The sequence below is a fragment of the Hyperolius riggenbachi genome, chromosome 7 (genome assembly GCF_040937935.1).
Source record: "Hyperolius riggenbachi isolate aHypRig1 chromosome 7, aHypRig1.pri, whole genome shotgun sequence".
Classification (NCBI taxonomy): Eukaryota; Metazoa; Chordata; class Amphibia; order Anura; family Hyperoliidae; genus Hyperolius; species Hyperolius riggenbachi.
Window position 1 is genome coordinate 316802630 of NC_090652.1, and position 16993 is coordinate 316819622.

The window sequence follows — 16993 nt, forward strand, 5'->3', positions numbered from 1 at the left end:
GGAAAGTGTTATTGTGAGCGAGTCTCTTACCTCTACTGCACACATAGAGAACAAGTACCTTACACCTAAACTTTCTGTATATGGTACGTCTCATTTCTATAGGGGATGGTGCAAACTACTCAATAACGCACAGCATGCTATGACCTGGGAGTGCCTTGCTATTGCAGAGAAACCTCTGTGTGGTTAGTTATGAACAACCATAATAGAGGGAAGTGGAATATGCAACTCAAAGTCCCCCTTCAAGTAAAGAATTGTTTACCCCACACATTCCTTATTGGAGCAGAGGCTGGCTTGCAGTTACATGTGTGGGCAGGGGTGTGGCCATGTATGCGAGGCCACACCCACCTGACAACACACCAGCCTCTGCATTGCAGCAAAAGCTGACCTGCAGTTAGGGTTGTGCGGGATAGAGAAACATTAGTGCTGCAACCTATTAGAATCTTGTTTTCATGCTGACAAAACAAATAAAAGTAAGCACTAGTTATTAGCTGCTGGAAGTATTCTGTATAATTCTTCCACCCACCTTCTTCCTGCACTCCTCAGTAACCATCTTGCTGTTGTCAATAATATCTGTGTAGGAGAGATGGGATAAGATGGCCGGCAGCGTTATTATCCAGGGAATGTCACAGCAGACCAGTAGGGGGCAACAGCTGCATACTCACTATAGCAGGTGGGACTCCTTTCACCATTGTACTAGAAGCGGCTCAGTGTCATGTCAAAGTCAGAAATGACCTGCAGAAAAAGATACCAGAAAGAAATGAATGAGTATTCTCAACTCTGCGTATGCATGTCAGAATCCTTATGGATGCAAGGAACCGCCCACCCTGTAGAATTTATGTGTCACTACAGTAAACCAGATAAGCTGTATGGGCTTGAATAACTAAGCTGGGCTGCCAAAGCAGCACACTGTAGTGACAAATGCTATAGCAGCACAGCTTAGTGAATCAAGCCTTATGAGTGCATTATATTTTACTACCTGTTTTGTGCAGACTTGTGAGTGTGACCAGGTCAAAGGGCGGCGACCATGTTAGGATACCGGAGCTGTTTACAAATGAACAGAGAGGGATGCAGCCACAGGGGAGGTGCGGTAAGAGATTGCACACCGCCCCTTACACTAGCATAGTGTTCGATTTTCTATGTGTATACAGCTAGGGCTTATTTTCGAGGGAGGGCTAATTTTCAGGGAAACACAGGTACATTTTCATCCTTCAGCAAAACCTACCTGTAATTTCCGATCTCCTCCATTCTGTAGCGCCACGATTAGTTCCTGCACCCGCTGTGGGTCTCTCATACGAACGGTTTCCTTATTTAGTTTGGGAATCTGTCATTCACAGAAATAATGACCAGTATCAATGAAAGCTAAAAACAATGCTATATTCTATGAATAAACAATTCAATACATGGTTCTGCCCAATAGCTATAGCAACTCCAAACCTAAATAGGCAATGTCACATGGCCCAGACAATGTCGCCATACCACAAAGCAAGGTGTTAAGGGGTCTTGTAACAAGATGGTGAAACATTTATTATGGCATATAGACAAGAACTACAATATAGCAATGTAACCAGGGCTGTGGAATCGGAGTCGGAGCATTTTTGGGTACCTGGAGTCGGAGGTTTCATAAACTGAGGAGACGGAGCCAGATGATTTTTGTACCAAATCTATAGCCTTTGTAAAAATTAGACTAAGGAATCAGAGTCGAGGAGTCAGAGCAAATTTGGGTACCTAGAGTCGGATGATTTTTAGTTTCAAAACTTTTTTATTAAAGATAGCAAATTGAACAGGAGTAAATAACTCTGAATACCCCACGCAGGGGGAAAAATAATAGCCAGATACATGAACAAATAATACAATAGTCAAGAACAATGAGTCAAACAAGGGGTACGGTACCCAGGGGTAGAGATTCGGGATGGGGAGTATTAGGGCCTAGCACAGACAGAATATTGTATGGCATGGTAGATATAATAAGTACAGTGCCTCTATGTTAGGTGAAGAAAATGGAGTAGCGAAGGCCATTATTATCAGCATAGTCAATCCAGGGAGACCATGTGTTGGTAAACTGGAGCATCCGGTCCTCCGAGATAGCTACCATTCTCTCCAATATCATGACTCTATGGACTTTACTTATCACATGATCTAAAGAGAGGAAGGAGTCCTTCCATCGGGAAGCTAAGTATGTTTTGGCAGAATTTAAGATATGCTGGGTTAGTCTATGAGCTGGATGTTTCAAATTATTGGGTTTATCACCCATCAGAAAAACAGATGGGATGGGAGAGAATGGGATCTGAAGGACGGATGCAATCAATTCAGCAACCTGTGACCAAAATCTGGTAACCAAAGGGCATGTCCACCACATATGAGCCAATGTTCCCCTAGAGCCGCAGCCCCTGTAGCATAAGGCGGAGGCCTGAGGGAAGATGCCAGAGACCCGCACCGGAGTTAGGTAAGCTCTGTGTAATAATTTGACATTAGTTTCTAATATTGAAAAGTATAAACTTCCTTTCATGAGGGTCTCAAAACAATGTGCCCACCTTTTGGGTGTAAGATGGAAGTTAAGATCAGCTTCCCATTTTTCCAGAACGGAGTCCATGGCAGCTTGGGCTCGAGTGGCCAGTTGTGCATATAAGTATGAAATGATACCGCCCTCTAAGGGTGAAGTTTTGCAGAAGCTTTCAAAAAAAGTGTAAGAGGCGTCAGGGGTTAGGGGACCTAGTGAAGACCAAAAGTGGTAGATCTGCTGGAGGTGGAAGAGTTGGTGGGGCCTACAGGAGAGCAATTCAGATAGCGTGGAAGGAGGGATCATGATCCCTAGTCTTTGGAATTTAGCTAAACTAGTATGATGGGAAGGGATTAGCCACGCCATGTCCAGATTTAAGCCTGGAGGAAAGTCAGGGTTACCAAATAGTCGTGTAGATAGTGAGGGGGATGCTTGCAAATTTAGAGTGTAGCGATATCTTTTCCATATCTTTAGGGTGTGAAGGGTATAAGGGGAAGTGGACAGTAGCTGAAAGGGATGTGACAGCGAGGACCACACCAGAGACTCAACTGTAAGGGGTTTCAGGAGAGATGACTCAATGCTGACCCAGAGAGGAGCACTTGGTCCGGCTTGAGAAGGGGGGATATGGGCTAGTTGAGCAGCTATGTAGTAATTGTAGAAGTTGGGAACAGCAGGGCCTCCTGCATACTTGGGGAGTTGTATCCTCTTGGAGGAGATTCGGGGAGGCTTGTGGGCCCAAATGAATTTAGAGACCTCTCTTTGAAGAGGGACCAGAGAGTTCTTAGGAACTAAAATAGGGAGGACCCTGAAGTAATAAAGGATTTTAGGGAGCAAGGTCATGCGGACAGCATGGATCCTTCCGCTAAGGGAGATTGGGAACTTAGTCCAGGTAGTAAGTAAGTTTAGTAGGTTAGATATCAGTGGAGAATAGTTAAAATGAAACATATCAGAGGGGTTTTTTGTAAGCTTCACTCCTAAATATTTTATATATTTATGCTGGATACGGAAGCCAAAATGGGAGGACAAGGCGTTGAGAATGTTGTTGGGGATATTGCAAGGGAGAAGTTCTGATTTGGTGATGTTCAGCGACAACCCAGATGCATCTTTAAAGTGTGACAAGAGGTTCAGTACTAGGGGTATTGTTGTGGTGGGACTAGTTAATGTTAGGGCCAGGTCATCCGCAAATAATGAAATTTTATGGGAGCGTCTGCCTATTTGGTATCCCTGAATATCCGATGCCTGTCTTATTTTGACTGCGAGGGGCTCCATACATAGCGCAAATAGCGCAGGGGATAGGGGGCAGCCTTGCCGTGTTCCCCTTTCAATCTTGATGGAGGGTCGACGTGTGGAGGGAAGCTTCAGATAGGCCGTGGGGAAAGAGTACAGAGATTTGATTGCTTGGAGGAAAGGGCCAGTGATACCGAATCTTTGTAGTGTTTGAAGCATGTATGGCCAGGAGAGGGTGTCAAAGGCCTTTTCGATATCGAGAAGGAGCACTGCAAGGGGGTGTTTGAGGCGATGAGCATGATGGATGATATTTAGAAGTTTCCGAATATTATCAGAGGCTTGGCGCTGGGGGATGAATCCTACCTGGTCTTTGTGAATGAGTGAGGGTAGCAATTTGTTAAGGCGGGAGACAAGGATTGAAGTGAAGATTTTGTAGTCGGAATTTAGGAGGGAAATGGGACGATAGTTGGGAGGGTTTAGGGGGTCACGGTCTGGTTTCGGAATAACTACTATTGAAGAGGCTAGAAATTCAGGAGGGGTAGAGGCCCCACGTAATATGGAGTTAAATAATGCAGTTAAATGGGGAATTAGAATATCAGAGAACTTTTTGTAGTAGGAGGCAGTAAAGCCGTCTGGGCCCGGGGCTTTATGGCTCTTAAGGTGCTTAATGACTTCCTCGACTTCATCATAGGAGATGGGGAGATTAAGAGTACTCGCTGTTAGAGGTGAAAGACAGGGTATTGGCACATTAGAGAGGAAGGACTGAGAGTCTTGGGCCGGTGAAGGGGGGGGTTGGGAGTATAATGAGGTATAATATTGGAGGAAACGATCATGGATTTCGTCTGGGTTACAAGTTTCTCTGCCATTTGTGAGCCTAATCTTCCTGACGGTGTTTAGTTGTTGCTTCTCTCTAAGTTTGGCAGCTAGCCATCGATCTGGTTTGTTGAGTAGTTTGTGACAGCGGGATTGAGTCCATCTATGAGCCTTTTCAGCCTGGTGAGAGAGGAGAAGATCAATTTGTATTTTAATGTCGCTAATTAATTTGTAGAGGTATAAAGAGGGATAGGTTTGGTGTTCGGCTACGAGTTTATTTAGTTTATGTTGCAAATTGCATAAAGATTCAGAGTGCTCCCTCTTGATACGTGAGGCCAGTCTTATAATTTGGCCTCTGATATAGGCCTTGTGGGATAGCCATAAAGAGGATTTAGCTATACCTGGGGTGTTGTTAATTTCGAAGAATTCAGTAAGGTGTTGGGATAAATCAGAAACAACCGAGGGGTTAGTTAAGAGGGATTCATTTAGTCGCCAAGAACGGTTAAGGTTTTTTGGGGACTGTGAGTTGAAAGTAGCTAGGACCATGTCATGGTCTGACCATGAGCACGGCACGTGGCGAGCATAAATTAAATTGAGTATGTTACTGGTGTTAGTAAATAGAAGGTCAATGCGTGAGTGCGAGTGATGTTGGGGGGAGTAATAAGTGTATCCCCTTGTTTGCCCATGGAACTCCCTCCACACGTCAACTAGAGATAAGGATTGTAACATCTTATGGAGGGTTTTTAATTTCGTCTGAGAGAGCCTGCAATCTTGTGAAGTAGAGGAGTCAAGGCTGGGGGCGAGAACAGCGTTAAAGTCTCCACACCAATATATGTGGTCATAAGTTAAGGTCGTGAGGTAATTTGCACAAGCCATAAAGGTTGTTAAGGGGTCTCTCGGGTGAGAGTATGAGGAGACTAGGCATACTCGTCGTGCATAGAGCGTTCCTAGTAGAATAAGGAAGCGGCCCAGCTTATCAGAAATAGCCTGTTCCACCTCCATGGGAAATGAGTTATGAAGGAGTAAGGCAACACCAAGGGTTTTCCCGGAGGGGGAAGAGGCTAGGTAGACTCGCTTGTATTGTGCATGGATAAATTTGGGGAAGGAGGCTTGAGTGAAGTGGGTCTCTTGCAAAGCAATAACATCAGGCTTATGGGACAGATAATTTTGCATGGCTTTCCTTCTTTTGGGGGGGGAGTTAAAGCCCCGGACATTGTGGGAGATGATTCTACACATGGGGAATGGTTAAGTGCTGCGTATTAATGAACCATACAATCATGAAAGGTCTAGCTTCAAATATTAAGTGATCACATAGGCCCAGGAAGAGGGTAGGTAACGGAATATAGGGAGGTACCGTAATCAAGGTTAAGTTATAACATAGTACAAACAGACATAAAAAAACAAAAACACAGAGGAAAATATTCCTCTCCAGGCGATTCACAGATGAAGGGGACCATATTAACGGGACCCTCATGCGTGAATCTGTTCAGGGGGTCAACATAGCAGTCTCCGGAATACCTGAAAAGTAAGAGGTTAATTATAAGCTTCATAAGCCTCATTTAGAGCAAAGGGAGGCCAATTTAAAACGGCATAACAAGCAATATCTGCATATAGGCATACTCTGGAGAGGAGTAGCACATAAGCAATCCGGTATTAAAGAGTGGGAGCTTAGCTGGCAAGATGGGTCAGTACGGCCAAATCAAACAGAAAGAGTGATGCGGACCAAAAAGGCAATATACTTAAAGAAGAGTAGCCTCACGACCTGGTCATCTAAGGCAGTCCTTGTAATAAGCAGTGGAGGTAGAAGAAGAGGAATATAAAATATGACCAGGGGGGGCTCCGTGCTGTACACAGGCATACACTCATAGAGGTCAATAACAATATTTCCAACGTGGAGAATAAGAGAACTATCATATGTAAAAACTAAAACATTTGGCCATCTGTACGATACCCATATCCTTCATTCAGATTGTCTGGGAAGAATGTGCTGGCGAAGGAGGAGAAGAGGGATTCTCGGAAGTTTGGCGTTGTCTGCGGTAGGTAACTTCAGTCCAGACTCTGGCCGGTCTTGGGGAGCTTTGAGGAGGCGACACCGCAGAGTGAGGAGGCAGTTGTAGGCCTGACTGCTCCAGGGCCAAGCGTGCTTCTGCAAAAGTCTTACAAGCGAAGCTCCTGTTGTTGTATTGGAAGCACAAAGAGAAGGGGAAGCCCCATTTGTATTTGACAGAAGCTGCCATCAAGGCTTGGGTTGCCGGTCGCATATCTCTTCTTCTTGCCAGTGTAAGGGGGGAGAGATCGGCATATAGATGTACTGAATTAGGGAGGCCTGGGAGTGCATTCAGGGGCCGAGCGGCGGTTAGAATAGCATCTCGCATCTCCTCATGTTGCATTTTTAAGATGATGTCCCGGGGAAGATCGGTGTTGCGGGGACGTTGTAAGGCCCGGTGGATACGCACAATTCTAAGTTCCTGCGGGTCAAGCTGCGGGAGAAGAGCAGCGAAAAGATTGAGGGCGGTCTCCTTTAGGTTAGTGATAGCCTCCGGGACCCCCCGTATGCGGATATTCGCTCTTCGTGACCTGTTCTCGAGGTCTTCCAGTTTTAGTTCCATAGACTGGATCTTTTCGTCTTGGTCATCTATCTGTAGTTTGTCAGCTGCAACCGCATCGACTAGTGAGTCGGCCTGCTTTTCAAGGGTAGCTACGCGTTCACCCACCTCTTTGATCTGGTTGGAGAGATCCGTCACAGCAGCCGCCAGTTCCCGTTTAAAAAGCCTGCTGATGTCCCTGTAGAGCTGTTGGGATTGCTGGCTCGTGAGAGGGACCTCCGCCGCGGATTGCGGTGATTCAGGTATGGAGGTAGGCGAGCCGGGCTCCGGGGAAGGAGGCGCAGTTGAGGCAGCGGCGGCCATCTTAGACCTCGTGGCAGCAGGCCCGAAGTGGTCCGTGAGCGTGTGTTGTTTGTTTCGCTTCTTGGGGGCCTCTGGACGGGACAAAGAGTTCTTCTTGGCCCTCCTGGACATCTCCTAGGGTAAGGCAGATGAATTGGTGCCGTCTTTTGGTAGATGTGAGGCTATTGTAAGATAATCTCAGGAGTCCGGAGACGGAGCTCAGCCACCTAGCGTCTGCTCATGGCGGCTCCGCGCATGCGCCCCGAGTCGGATGATTTTTGTACCGACTCCACAGCCCTGAATGTAACCTCCAGGTTTTCTGGGGGTTATAAGAGAAACATAGGTGATGACCCCACTAGTAGCCGAGATGGAGGCGGCCAAATTATAGGATAAAAAAATAAAATAAATAAATAATCATAAAAAGTGAGGTGTTCTCTTACATCTCCAGAAGATAGGACACCAGTTCAACTGGAATTTGTTTTTATTATTTAAAACACAGACAGACAACGCGTTTCACAGGTACTAGCCACTTCCTCAGGTCAATACACAGTGCCAATACACAAGTTGGCCATGCACACCCCCACCGCACACCATCACGCCGGCCGGCGTTAGTCCTGTGCATGCGCGCTTCAGTCTTAGAGAACCGTGCATGCACAGGACTCTCACGCCAGCTGGCATGATGATGCGTGGTGTGCGCGGTGCCAGCGTGACCAGGAGAGTAGTCAGAAGGACCCTGGGGGACCTTGCGGGCTATGGGGGCTGGTGGAAGCCCCAGGTAAGTTCAAATTACGTTTTGAGCCTGATCTAAGGGTCCCTTTAAAGGACCACCATCGTGAAAAATGTTTACATTTAAAATACTCGTGTTTGCATACAAGTACATTTCTCCATGACATTCAAATGTGCTATACATTATTTATATCTCATATTCTTGCTGCTTTCATAAGCCAGTAAAAAGCAAACAGTTTTTGAACTAGTCCATCTTTTTATGGGGGATTCTCAGAGTTTTTTTTATTTTCACAAGCACTTATTGAACATCAGTCGGTCAGTCCAACTTCTAAAATAGTGTGCTGTGATAAGGGAGGCTGGCAAGTATCTTTGTACAGATTCTTTACAGGGATTGCTTTTGACGACAATAAAGGAGATACCAAGAAACCCCCCCCCCCCCATGAGGAGATGGATTTGTCCAAAATCTGTCAGATTGTTCCTGCTTACTGTAAGTTAAAGCAGCATAGGAGAAAAGTAATTTATAGTGCATTTTAATCTGGTAGAAATATACCGTATTTTTCAGACCATAAGACGCACTTTTTCTCCCCCAAAAGTGGGGGAAAAAAGTCCCTGCGTCTTATGATCCGAAGGTGCTCCCCATAAGTGGATGGGTCTGCCGCTTGTGTCCCATCTGTCTCCGTGTCCTCTTTCACTTGCTCTTCATATCCCCCATGTGACCTCAGTGGCCCCTGTGCCCTCCTCCCCGTATCTACGTGTCCCCATGTGTGTAGTGCCCTGCGCGCCTGTCTCCGTGTTCGCCTTCCCCCACGCCCGTTATGTCTGTTCCTCTTTTGCCCTCCGGTCCCCGGGTCTCCTGGTCCAGGTGTCCTGTCAGATACTCACCAATCAGTTGAAGAGTAGTCCCGCGATGAGATGCAGATTCACGCGATCGTGTCCAGGCTGATTCATGTGTTCGTGTCCGGGCTGAAGATTAAGAGGAGTCCCGCGATGAGATGCAGATTCGCGTGTTTGTATCCAGCTTCACAGAACTTTCTTCATCCTGAGCCAGCGCCGCGCGGCCAATCAGATGCTGCAAAACGTCCATCCAATCCCTGGCTCAATAATACCGCTTTGGTCCCGCCTCCGGGACCATCGAGTCCTGTTATCATAGAAGGCGGCGGTGATTGGATGGATGTTTTGCAGCATCTTCATCTGATTGGCCGAGCGGCGCTGGCTGAAGAAAGTCCTGTGAATCTGCATCTCGCCGCAGGACTCCTCTTCATCTTCAGCTGATTGGTGAGTATCTGACAGGACACCCGTACCAGGCGACATGGGGACCGGAGGGCAAAAGAGGAACAGACATAACGGGCATGGGGGAAGGAAGACAGACACGGAGACAGGTGCACAGGGCACTACACACATGGGGACATGAAGATACGGGGAGGAGGACACAGGGACACGCAACACAGGCCACTGAGGATACACATGGCAACATAAGAGATGTGAGTATCTCACAGGACACCTGGACCAGGTGACATGGGGACACAGAAGGGGGGAAAACACAGGAATAAGGGGGTATAAGAGACGTGGGGGAAGAGGGCACGGAACTGAGGAAACACCAGACCATTGAAACTCAGGGGGAGGCAGAGGAAACACAGGCGAACAGAAGAGACAGGGGTGGGGGCAAAAAACACACAGGGAGGAAGAAGAGACACAGGGGGCAGAGGAGAAACAGGGAGACAGAGGAGGACATGGAAGGCAATGGAGGTGGGTCTTCTGTGAGACAGAAGAGACACGGGAACAGAGGAGACACAGGAGGGACAGAAAAGGACACGAGATACAAGGGGAGATAATTGGGGGGATTGAGGGGAGTAGATGCACAAGACACCCCTGCACCATGGACGCACCAAGTTTAGCACCAAGTTTTTTTCCCTGGATTTTGTCAACCCAGGTACGTCTTATGGTCCGGAGCGTCTTATGGTCTGAAAAATACGGTACTTCTAAGTATGTGTACACAAGTTTTTTTTTGCAATAGTGTCCCTTTATGTATGACTGCATTTGCTGCATGCTTGTTTCAGATGTGTGATTCAGCCACCACTGATGCATGAAAGATCAGCAATACAGCCAGGCAACTGGAATAGTTTAAAACAAAATAAATATGGCAGCCTCAATATTGCTCTCAGGTCAGTTGTTCTTTAACCACTTAAGGACCATGGGCTTAGACCACCCTAAAGACCAGGCCGTTTTTTATGAATTAAGCCACTGCAGCTTTAAGGGCTCGCTGCATGGCCGCACAACTCAGCACACAAGTGACCCCCCCCCCCTTTTCTGCCCACTAACAAATCTCTCTATTGGTGGGCTCTGATCGCTCCCAGGATGTTTATTTTTTTAATAAATATTTATTTCTTTCTTTTTCTAATAAATGACAATTTATTTTTAAGGACCGCCAGCCAATCATCATGATCAGCTGTCATAGGCATCAGCCTATGACAGTCGATCACTCTTATGTCTCCCAGGGGGACAGCCATGTGACACGGCTGTCCCCAGTAGAGATGGCCCGAACGTTTCGCCGGCGAACTTCGGTGGTTTGCGTTTGTGGTGAACCACAAGTTTTTTCAAAAAAGTTTGGTTTGCATTTCTCCCATAGACTTTAAAGTCCCCTTACATAGCAAAAACACCAAATTTGCAGGGTATGTAGAGGAGGGCAGTGACTACAAGAGGGAATTTGTTTTTTTCAAAAAGACCTTATAGTTTTTGAGAAAATCGATTTTAAAATTCTCCCTCTGACCGTGGGAAAATTAACCCCCTTTCCGACTTTAGCGGTTAATAACAAAGCCCCCTTAAAAGCTAGAAACACCAACATTGCTGGGAATGTTAAAAAGAACAGTGGGAACAAGAGGAAAAAGGAAAAGCGCAGGTTTCTGCCGAACGGTAATGTAAGGGCCTGAAACTCACCAGCCCCGAGCCCCCTTAAACTCCGTACAAAGCCTGAAAATTTGGAGTCGCTCAGCCATACCGTTCCTGCACCTGTGCCGTGCGTCCGTCCCACCTGGCACACTGGCCTCGGTTCAGCCTCTGTGGGACAGACGCATGGCACAGGTGAGTGTCTCTCGCCATTGGTCCATATACTTGTACACAAGTTCCCCATTAGGTCCGCTTTTGATATAACGGACGGGGATTGGCTTAAGAGGATTTGAAAGCCTGTCATTGGGTAGTTTGAATATGTGATGTGGTATATATATGTGATTACAAACGGAGTACTTTGAGACTGTCATGGCTTGAAAAAGGAGCAGGCTGAACGCTCCGAAACGTCGCTGTTACTTGTATACTTTGTCATCTGTATACTAATGACGGTCTTTTAATAAAAGTAAAAGAGCAAGTGATGGTGCCGGCTACATCTTCTTTTTATTATCACAGTATAAAATCCTTGGCAATCAATACCATCTTGTGTAATCCAAAGTGACAGTTATTTGACTTCTTCCAGGACCTAGGCCTCTATGCAACAGTGTGTCACTGTGGAGGTCCAGGACACGCCTCCTCTGGCTTCTATCGCTCGCTATCCAGTGGTAGAGAAGCCCTCCTCCATAGCCAGAGGGAGGACTGGGAGAAAGTGGCATAGAGCCACTAGACTTCGATAGAATGGCTAGACATATATGCTTTAGCTGCCTGGAATACATCATATCTGAGCTGTTAGCAAAATGCCCATCTGATGTGACATGCAACAGTGCTCTGCTCTTTATACAGCAAGTGACTGCTTGGTGGCTGGACTGTCCCTGTGAACGTATCGCTAAAGAGGAAGTGTATATAGCAGAATGTAGTCAATTATTCAGGATACACAGTTTTACATAATCTTGGTTTCACAGCACTAGAAACACTTCCTATATGTATATACAGTATTGCTGTCTATTGGCCTGTAACCTTGCCCTCCCAGTGAAGTCATAGCCTAGGCTGTTTATCTAAGCGGAATTCTCCTCCCGGAGAGTTCAGGGAGACCAGATATTTTCTACTGGATTTGGAACATGGAGTATAGAAATGGGCAGCACAGTGGCGTAGTGGTTAGCACACCCGTGGCGAGTGTTGACCCCAGTTCAAATCCCAGCCAGGGCACTATCTGCACAGAGTTTGTATGTTCTCCCCGTGTCTGTGTGGGTTTCCTCTGGGAACTCTGGTTTCCTCCCACATCCCAAAAACATACAGAGAAATTATTCGGCTTCCGCCTAAAATTGGCCCTAGACTACAATACATACACAACACGTTACATCCATAGACATGTGACTATGGCAGGGATTAGATTGTGAGCCCCTCTGAAGGGACAGTTAAGTGACAAGACAATATACTCTGTACAGCGCTGCGTGATATGTCAGCGCTATATAAATACTACATAATAGTTCCAGAGAGCGGCACCTGACAGCACTTAGGATGTTATCTCTCGTGGTACATTTCAGAATGTTAATCAGGGAGGGGAAAGATTTTCCAATGGGCACACACTGGCTAAATCATTTATAAATATTGTAAAAAAAAAAAAAAAAAAGTTATTATTAATTTTCAGTAGAGTGACACAACCAGCCACTATTGGAGCCAAAATGCCTTCACAGCCTTAATGTTGTGTTCCTAGTGAATGAGCCCCTATGTGGAAGGCTGCAGCAGTAGTATGTCACCAGCAATGTACCTGATCAGGGTCACACCCCAGACTGATCACTAGACGTGTGCAGAGCTCCAGATGCAGCACTTACACAGAGATCTGTGCTCTGACCTATTACAGGCTAACCAGCAGCATCTACTCACAGCAAGCAGCCTTCCTAGCTCTGCAGCTGTGGCTGATGACGTATCACATGGTTTGTATACAGTACTTCCGGGCTGCTGAACCTTGCTGTATGCTCTGCTCTGTCCATGGAGAAAGCCCCCAGCTCCCTCTACTGGCCAGGCGTGTGTATAGCACTGGGCCAGCGCGATGCATTGTGGGGAGGCGATTAGAATAAAAGGCGGGTGCTGAACAAAGGGAAACACTATATATGGCAGCATGTGCGCAGAGCAGAGGAGTCCGCAGAGCGGGGCTGGTGTCTCGCTACAAGCGGTGAGTGAGTGACTGGGCGGGCATGTGTGACGTACGCGGGCTGGTGGTAACGTCCCTAGTGCAGCCGGTGCGTGTAATGTCAGATATTGCGGGCGCCCTGAGCGCTGTTTGGAGGGGGAGCCGCAGCCGGGGAGGGCAGCCCGACACGTGTGTGTGTGTCCTACCTAACCTATCCTGGGGGGCACCTACCTATCTAACCTATAGTGGGGGGGCAGCTACCTAATCTCACCTATCCTCAGGGGGCACCTACCTAATCTCACCTATCCTCAGGGGGCACCTACCTAATCTCACCTATACTGAGGGGGCACCTACCTAATCTAACCTATACTGAGGGGGCACCTACCTAATCTAACCTATCCTCAGTGGGCACCTACCTAATCTCACCTATCCTCAGGGGGCACCTACCTAATCTAACCTATCCTCAGGGGGCACCTACCTAATCTAACCTATCCTCAGGGGGCACCTACCTAATCTAACCTATCCTCAGGGGGCACCTACCTAATCTAACCTATCCTCAGGGGGCATCTACCTAATCTAACCTATCCTCAGGGGGCATCTACCTAATCTAACCTATCCTCAGGGGGCACCTACCTAATCTAACCTATCCTCAGGGGGCACCTACCTAATCTAACCTATCCTCAGGGGGCAGTTACCTATCCTTGGGGGGCAGCTACCTATCTAACCTATCCTCGGGGGGGCAGCTACCTATCTAACCTATACTGGGGGGGGGGGCAGCTACCTAATCTAACCTATACTGGGGGGGGGGGCAGCTACCTAATCTAACCTATACTGGGGGGGGGGGCAGCTACCTAATCTAACCTATACTGGGGGGGGGGGGCAGCTACCTAATCTAACCTATACTGGGGGGGGGGCAGCTACCTAATCTAACCTATACTGGGGGGGGGGGGGGCAGCTACCTAATCTAACCTATACTGGGGGGGGGGGGCAGCTACCTAATCTAACCTATACTGGGGGGGGGGGGGGCAGCTACCTAATCTAACCTATACTGGGGGGGGGGCAGCTACCTAATCTAACCTATACTGGGGGGGGGGCAGCTACCTAATCTAACCTATACTGGGGGGGGGCAGCTACCTAATCTAACCTATACTGGGGGGGGCAGCTACCTAATCTAACCTATACTGGGGGGGGCAGCTACCTAATCTAACCTATACTGGGGGGGGGGGGCAGCTACCTAATCTAACCTATACTGGGGGGGGGGGCAGCTACCTAATCTAACCTATACTGGGGGGGGGCAGCTACCTAATCTAACCTATACTGGGGGGGGGGCAGCTACCTAATCTAACCTATACTGGGGGGGGGCAGCTACCTAATCTAACCTATACTGGGGGGGGGGGCAGCTACCTAATCTAACCTATACTGGGGGGGGGGGCAGCTACCTAATCTAACCTATACTGGGGGGGGGCAGCTACCTAATCTAACCTATACTGGGGGGGGGGGGCAGCTACCTAATCTAACCTATACTGGGGGGGGGCAGCTACCTAATCTAACCTATACTGGGGGGGGGCAGCTACCTAATCTAACCTATACTGGGGGGGGGGGGCAGCTACCTAATCTAACCTATACCGGGGGGGGGGGGCAGCTACCTAATCTAACCTATACGGGGGGGCAGCTACCTAATCTAACCTATACGGGGGGGCAGCTACCTAATCTAACCTATACTGGGGGGGGCAGCTACCTAATCTAACCTATACTGGGGGGGGCAGCTACCTAATCTAACCTATACTGGGGGGGGCAGCTACCTAATCTAACCTATACTGGGGGGGGCAGCTACCTAATCTAACCTATACTGGGGGGGGCAGCTACCTAATCTAACCTATACTGGGGGGGGCAGCTACCTAATCTAACCTATACTGGGGGGGGCAGCTACCTAATCTAACCTATACTGGGGGGGCAGCTACCTAATCTAACCTATACTGGGGGGGGGCAGCTACCTAATCTAACCTATACTGGGGGGGGGGCAGCTACCTAATCTAACCTATACTGGGGGGGGGCAGCTACCTAATCTAACCTATACTGGGGGGGGGGCAGCTACCTAATCTAACCTATACTGGGGGGGGGGGGGCAGCTACCTAATCTAACCTATACTGGGGGGGGGGGCAGCTACCTAATCTAACCTATACTGGGGGGGGGGGCAGCTACCTAATCTAACCTATACTGGGGGGGGGGGGGCAGCTACCTAATCTAACCTATACTGGGGGGGGGGGGCAGCTTCCTAATCTAACCTATACTGGGGGGGGGGGGGCAGCTACCTAATCTAACCTATACCGGGGGGGGGGGCAGCTTCCTAATCTAACCTATACCGGGGGGGGCAGCTACCTAATCTAACCTATACGGGGGGGGCAGCTACCTAATCTAACCTATACTGGGGGGGCAGCTACCTAATCTAACCTATACTGGGGGGGGCAGCTACCTAATCTAACCTATACTGGGGGGGGGGGGCAGCTACCTAATCTAACCTATACTGGGGGGGGCAGCTACCTAATCTAACCTATACTGGGGGGGGCAGCTACCTAATCTAACCTATACTGGGGGGGGCAGCTACCTAATCTAACCTATACTGGGGGGGGGGCAGCTAACTAATCTAACCTATACTGGGGGGGGGGGCAGCTACCTAATCTAACCTATACTGGGGGGGGGGGGCAGCTACCTAATCTAACCTATACTGGGGGGGGGCAGCTACCTAATCTAACCTATACTGGGGGGGGGGGCAGCTACCTAATCTAACCTATACTGGGGGGGGCCGCTACCTAATCTAACCTATACTGGGGGGGGGCAGCTACCTAATCTAACCTATACTGGGGGGGGCAGCTACCTAATCTAACCTATACTGGGGGGGGAGGGGGGCAGCTACCTAATCTAACCTATTCTGGGGGGGCAGCTACCTAATCTAACCTATACTGAGGGGGCAGCTGCCTAATCTAACCTATACTGAGGGGGCAGCTGCCTAATCTAACCTATACTGAGGGGGCAGCTGCCTAATCTAACCTATACTGAGGGGGCAGCTGCCTAATCTAACCTATACTGAGGGGGCAGCTGCCTAATCTAACCTATACTGAGGGGGCAGCTGCCTAATCTAACCTATACTGAGGGGGCAGCTGCCTAATCTAACCTATACTGAGGGGGCAGCTGCCTAATCTAACCTATACTGAGGGGGCAGCTGCCTAATCTAACCTATACTGAGGGGGCAGCTGCCTAATCTAACCTATACTGAGGGGGCAGCTGCCTAATCTAACCTATACTGAGGGGGCAGCTGCCTAATCTAACCTATACAGGTGACAACTATACTGGCTACCTATATTGGAGGCACCTACCTATACTGGGGGCATCTACCTTTCTAACCTATGCTAGGGGCAACTATTCTGGCTACCTATATTAGAGGCACCCACCTAGCTAACTTATACCAGGGGCACCTGCCTACCTAACCTATACTGGGGGCAACTATACTGGCTACCTATACCGGAGGCACCTACCTGGCTAACCTATACCGGAGGCAACTATAGTGGCTCACCTATACTGGGGGGACCTATAGCTGGCTACCTATACTGGGGTACCTATTCTGGGCTACCTATACTGGGGGAATCAATACTGAGTGCAACTAGACCTGGCTAACCTATACTGCGGGCACCCATACCTTGCTTCGGGGGGGGGCGCAATTTTTACACCCTCGCCCTGGGTGCATTTTAGCCTAGAAACTGCACTGCCTAGGGGCCCCCCCTCCTTCCATCAGCGGCTGGAGGTGCGGCATATACAAGAAGCTCCGGTGGGGTA

At 48.5% G+C, this 16993-nt stretch overlaps 1 long non-coding RNA gene across 3 annotated transcripts in view; it reads right to left on the reverse strand.

Moving 5' to 3' along the window:
- LOC137525239 (uncharacterized) overlaps positions 1-12981 on the reverse strand; it is a 59228-nt gene extending 46247 nt beyond the window's left edge. For all 3 annotated transcript variants that reach the window (XR_011022898.1, XR_011022899.1, XR_011022897.1), the window contains exons 1-3: positions 12916-12981; positions 1223-1321; positions 524-732 (exon numbers count right to left, since the gene is read on the reverse strand). This is a non-coding gene — a long non-coding RNA (uncharacterized lncRNA). The remainder of the gene's footprint in view (positions 1-523; positions 733-1222; positions 1322-12915) is intronic.
- Between the last annotated feature and the right edge of the window lie 4012 nt (positions 12982-16993).